Genomic DNA, 6850 nt, shown 5'->3' on the forward strand with positions numbered 1-6850 from the left:
TTTAAACATATTGGAACGATTTACTGACTTAGTAATATTTGACTTAGGTTGAGGACTTTTCGGACCTACATACTTTGCTTACTTCCCGACTCAACTTTACTACTACTTTACACTGTGAGTTATAGCATCCCTTTTTACTTTAACTATTTTGGGAACTGGGAATACATGCGCATTTTACATTTTACATACTAGGCACGAGTACTTAAACTTTATATATGTGTGGGTTATACAACGGCATAAACATTCCCTTTAGCTCGGTAACGTTTAGTCATTGGTTTTTGAACCGGTGAACGCGAATCTTAGATATGGATCCATAGGGTTTGACATCCCCGCTCGGGCTAGTAGCGCTAGCATTTAACGGGTGTTTAATACTTCGTAAACATACGCACTCGCCAAGTGTACTTTCAGGGGGTTATAAACGTTAAGTTAGTTACCAAGTGCCCACGGTTAAACATATACTTTATCATACTGTTTTGAAACGCTCTTTGTAGCACTGAAATCTCGTGGCCTACCTTACATACTTTTATACTTAAACTATAGCTCACCAACCTTTGTGTTGACGTTTTGTTTTTCTCAGGTGCTTAAGGTTAGCCGCTTCCGCTGTTGTACTAGTCTTGCTGTAGACACCCGCTGCTTTAGAGATGTCACCGCATGAACGTTTATGTTGCATTCATAAACATTATTAATTTTGAAACTATGATTTGTAACGACCTATGGGTCACCTACTATTATCCTTGCTTCTATTCATTGAAGCATACTTTTGGATGTAAAACATTTGACGTTGTTTATGACGTCACCTTTTATCATGAATGCAACTTGTTTTGAAAACGCATATAGTGTTTGTAACGACCCGTCAAAATCGCTATTGATGCGGCACGTTAATCATTGATTCCACAGTGAGGTTTTGACCTCTATATGATACGTTTTGATAAAATATTGCATTCATTAAAATAAGTGACTTTCTAAACATAGAAAGTTTTAAACATGTGGGCGAGTGCTTAGGTATAAGCAAAACCCCAAAATACATAAGTCTTTAATTTACAGGTTGACATCACAGTCCAATTATTTATTACACAACGCAGTTTTATTTTGAATGCAATAAACTTTGTACAAAGCGTGAGAGACTCCATGCAGGCAACAAGCACATCACAGCGGAAGCATTCTAAGGACCTGAGAATAAAACATGCTAAAAAGTCAACACGGATGTTGGTGAGTTATAGGTTTAATTGCTCGAGTCATAAACATATATAAAGATAGACCACAAGATTTCATCAAAAGTTTATCAATAGATTCTACGTAACAGAGCACCCTGGTAACTAAACTTAACGCTATAGTGATAATTACCCCATTCGTTTTAATACGCGCAAACCAACGTGTCTTAAACTCAAATAACATACGTCCGTTAAAAGGCTAGCGCTCTAGCTCGGACGGGGATGTCAAGCCCTATGGATCCATATACAATTATTCGCGCCCACCAGTCCATATCCTATGTACTGGCTGCTACTAGTTACCAAAGCTAAGGGATTTTCGGTTTAACTCAGTGTAGAATTTTGTATGTACTTGTGTCTTATTGCGTTTAAAATAAATTGCATGTATTCTCAGCCCAAAAATATTTAAAGTATTTAAAAAGGGAGACTATAACTCACAGTTCAATATTGCGATTCAATATTGTAGGCAAATTGCGTAGACGTAATGATGGTAGACGACTGTATGGTTGGTCTTGGATTCAAGAACAATACCCCGAACAATACCCGATATTTCCTTATTTTAAAACGGTTTGAAACCCGAATTAAAAATACCCTCGAATATACTTTATTATTATTAAACTTAAAATTAAAATTATAATTATAATTATAAATATAAAATTTACGTACATAAATAATTATGAAAAATTTCGTCGAGCAAAACTGACCTTTTATAGTACTTTTCGATTTACTGTAGCTCATGCGATTGCATGAGTTTTCAGTGTTTTTGCCATGCGATCGCATGGCCGCCTTTTCTGTTTTTGTTTGCTAGTTCGTCGACATCAAATAGTGTTACTGTAGCAAATAGTGTTTATTTTAGCAAATTGTGTTTTACTGTAGCAAATAGTGTTTACTGTAGCAAATAGTGTTTACTGTAGCAAATCACTGTAGCAAACTCGTTTTCACTGTAGCGCTGTAGCAAAATACGATTTCACTGTAGCAAATAGTGTTTTACTGTAGCAAATTGTGTTTTACTGTAGCAAAGTAATTTTTACTGTAGCAAATAGGGTTTTACTGTAGAAAAGTCATTTTTACTTGTACATATATATACATACATATAATTGTTCATGAATCGTCGAGAGTAGTCAAAGGTAATTGTATATATGTAACAGTTCTAAAATTTTGAGACTCAATCTAACAGACTTTGTTTAACGTGTTAAAATAATAAATCGTATAGATAATTGGTTTAAATAAGTCAAAAATTTTCGGGTCATCACAGTACCTCCCCGTTAAAGAAAATTTCGTCCCGAAATTTTGAGTAGTACCTGTTTCATGAGCGATATCAGTGAACAAATGTGGATACTTTTGCTTCATCTGATCTTCACGTTCCCAAGTAAACTCGGGTCCTCGTCTTGCGTTCCAACGAACCCTAACTATCGGTATTTTGCTTTGTTTTAATTGTTTGACCTCACGGTCCATGATTTCAACAGGTTCTTCGATAAAATGGAGTTTATCATTGATTCGTATTTCGTCAAGAGGAATTACGACATCCTCTTCAGCTAAACATTTCTTCAAATTTGACACGTGAAATGTGTTGTGAACACTACTAAGTTCTTGCGGTAGCTTTAATCGATAAGCAACTGTTCCAATTCTTTCGGTGATTTCAAAGGGTCCTACGTACCTAGGACTTAGCTTTCCTCGTTTACCGAATCGTACAACGCCTTTCCAGGGTGACACTTTCAACATGACTTTGTCGCCCACTTGAAATTCTAGCTGTTTTCTTCTTACATCAGCATAACTCTTTTGGCGACTCATGGCCGTTTTCAATCGCTGTTGTATTTGAATGATCTTTTCGGTGGTTTCATGAATAATTTCTGGTCCAGTAAGTTGTCTTTCTCCTACTTCACTCCAACAGATAGGAGATCTGCACTTTCTACCGTAAAGTGCTTCAAATGGCGCTGCGTTGATGCTCGTATGATAGCTGTTATCGTATGAAAATTCTGCCAACGGTAAGTGTCGATCCCAACTGGATCCAAAGTCAATCACGCATGCCCGTAACATGTCTTCCAATGTTTGTATTGTTCTTTCACTTTGACCATCTGTCTGTGGGTGATAAGCGATGCTCATATCTAATCGAGTTCCCAATGCTTTTTGTAATGACTGCCAGAAACGTGATCAGATATGATAGAGATGGGTACACCATGCCTGGAAACTACTTCCTTCAAATATAGGCGTGCTAATTTCTCCATACTGTCTGTCTCCTTTATTGGTAGAAAGTGAGCTGATTTAGTTAGACGATCAACTATCACCCAAATAGTATCATGACTACTTGCAGTCCTTGGCAATTTCGTAATGAAATCCATGGTTATTCTTTCCCATTTCTACTGCAGAATTTCTGGTTGTTGCAGTAATTCTGATGGCTTTTGGTGCTCAGCTTTGACCTTTGCACACGTTAAACATTTGCTTACATAAGTAGCAATTTCTATTTTCATATTAGGCCACCAATAAAACTTCTTGAGATCGTGGTACATTTTTCCGTTTCCTAGGTGAATTGAGTACCTCGTTTTGTGTGCTTCATCCAGTACTAGTTGCCTTAGGTTACCATGTTTTGGTACCCATATCCTACCAGCAAAATACAGGGTTCCATCGGCTTTTTCTTCAAGTTGTTTTTCTAACCCTTTGCTTATTTCGCCTTTTTCGTTTTCTTCTTTTAAAGCCTCTAACTGTGCTGCTTGAATTTGCTTTGTGAGATCAGTACGAATTGTAATATTCAAAGCTCGGACCCTAAGAGGTTTTACTCTTTCTTTTTGACTTAGGGCATCAGCTACAACATTAGCCTTTCCGGGGTGGTAACGGATTTCACAATCGTAATCGTTTAACAACTCTACCCAGCGACGTTACCTCATATTGAGTTGTTTTTGATCAAAAATATGCTGAAGACTCTTATGGTCGGTGTACACTGTACACTTGGTGCCATATAGATAGTGTCTCCATATTTTGAGTGCAAAAACTACTGCTCCAAGTTCTAAATCGTGCGTCGTATAGTTCTTTTCATGAATTTTTAGTTGTCGTGAGGCATATGCGATGACTTTTGTGCGTTGCATTAATACACATCCTAAACCTTGGCGTGAAGCATCACAATAGATCACGAAATCATCATTTCCTTCCGGTAATGACAAAATGGGTGCAGACGTTAACTTCTTCTTTAATAACTGGAATGAGGATTCCTGTTCTGTGGACCAATCATACTTCTTTCCCTTTTGAGTCAATGCAGTTAAGGGTTTGGCGATTCTAGGGAAATCTTGAATGAATCTTCGGTAGTAACCAGCAAGACCTAAGAATTGGCGAATTTGTGTTGGAGTCTTCGGGGTTTCCCATTTACTAATGGCTTCGATCTTGGCGGGGTCAACTTTAATTCCATGTTTACTGACAACATGGCCCAAAAATTGTACTTCTTGTAACCAGAAATCACACTTCGAAAATTTTGCGTACAATTCTTCTTTCTTGAGTATCTCCAGTACCAGTCTTAAGTGTTGCTCATGTTCTTCCTTGTTCTTCGAGTAAATCAATATGTCGTCGATAAAAACAATGACAAATTTGTCTAAATACAGTCTACAGATGCGATTCATTAGATCCATGAATACTGCTGGAGCATTAGTTAATCCAAAAGGCATGACTAAAAACTCATAGTGACCGTAACGGGTTCTGAACGCGGTTTTAGGAACATCTTCTTCCTTCACTCTCAGTTGATGATATCCGGAGCGTAGATCAATCTTAGAATAAACACTTGATCCTTGCAATTGATCAAACAAATCATCAATCCTCGGTAATGGGTACCGATTCTTGATCGTTAATTTGTTTAATTCTCGGTAATCTATGCACATTCTCATAGATCCATCCTTCTTCTTGACGAACAGAATAGGAGCACCCCAAGGTGAAAAACTAGGACGAATAAATCCACGGTCCAATAATTCTTGCAACTGGTCTTGTAATTCTTGCATTTCTGAAGGTGCAAGTCTATATGGAGATCGGGCTACAGGTGCAGCTCCTGGTATGAGATCAATCTGGAATTCTACACATCTGTGTGGAGGTAGCCCCGGTAATTCTTCTGGAAATACTCCGGGATATTCTCTTACAACCGGCATGTCATTAATGCTTCTTTCTTCAGTATCGATCTTCTTTACATGTGCCAGAATAGCATAACAACCTTTTCTTATAAGTTTCTGGGCCTTCATACAGCTGATAAAGTTCAGCTTTGAGTTGCTCTTCTCCCCATAAATCATTAATGACGTTTCATCCTTACGAGGGATGCGGATTGCTTTCTCAGCGCAAAAAACTTCCGCTCTTGTTTTGGACATCCAGTCCATGCCAACGATTACGTCAAAACTTCCTAATTCTACGGGTATCAAATCGATTTTGAAGGTTTCACCAGCGAGATTCATTTCGCAACCATGGCAAATTTTATCGGCTTTTATCAGTTTACCATTAGCTAATTCAATAGTATATTTATCGTCTAGAGGTAATGATGCACATTTTAGTTTAAAACTAAAGTCTTTACACATATAACTTCTATCAGCACTCGTATCAAACATAATAGAAGCTAGTTGATTATTAACGGTAAACGTACCCGTGACAAGATTAGGATCCTCACGTGCTTTACTGGCACTAACATTAAATGCCCTCCCACGTACGGGTTCTTTGTTCTTCTCCTTATCAGGGCATTGATTTATAAAGTGACCAGACTTCCCGCATCCAAAACATTTCTTGACATCGGTCAGTTTTGTCTTTACTTCAGAAACGGTGGCATAACAATCTTTCGCCACATGTCCTTTCTTGTTGCACTTATCACAGACCACTTGACAATAACCTGCATGATGTGTGTAACATCTTTTGCAGAACGGATGGGGTCCCTTATAGTTTGGACTTGCAGTTGCCCCATCTTGTTTACCTTTAAAAGTTTCTTGTTTCTTTAGGTGAGTACTTTTGCCCTTATAGTCTTCCCATTTCCTCTTTCCTTCAGTTGTCTTGACTTCGGTAATTGGTGCCTTAATCGAACTCTCTGTGATCTGGTCCTTGAGTTGGTGTGCCATTGTCATGGCTTCCTGCATCGTATTCGGTTTGGACGATGTAACATTTCCTTTGATATTGATCGATAAACCGTCAATATACATTTCTATCTTTCGTTTCTCATTTGGCACCAATTCGGGACACAACAAGGCTAGTTCCATGAAACGCTTTTCATAGTTATTGAGATTCGCGCCGATAACCTTCAGATTACGTAACTCAGATTCCATTTTTTTGATCTCGTTTCGAGGACAGTACTCCTCGATTAGCATCTTTTTCAGTTCTTCCCAAGAGATATCATATGCCGTATCTATTCCTTCTGCTTTAGCATAATTGTTCCACCAAGTAAGTGCACCATCTTGCAACGTGCACGAAGCATACTTTGACTTGTCTCCGTTCGCACAATTACTGATTTTGAAAACGGACTCCATCTTTTCAAACCATCGGGTTAGACCGACTGGTCCCTCAGTTCCACTAAACGTCTGTGGTTTGTGATCATGCATATTTTAACCGAGGGGTTTTAACATGCTTGCTCAACGTAAAGGAGGGGTTTAAGGATCTTAGAACGTGGCTCTCCGGTCCAGCTACCGTGAATAACCCTG

The sequence above is a fragment of the Rutidosis leptorrhynchoides genome, chromosome 6, assembly GCF_046630445.1.
Source record: "Rutidosis leptorrhynchoides isolate AG116_Rl617_1_P2 chromosome 6, CSIRO_AGI_Rlap_v1, whole genome shotgun sequence".
Classification (NCBI taxonomy): domain Eukaryota; kingdom Viridiplantae; phylum Streptophyta; class Magnoliopsida; order Asterales; family Asteraceae; genus Rutidosis; species Rutidosis leptorrhynchoides.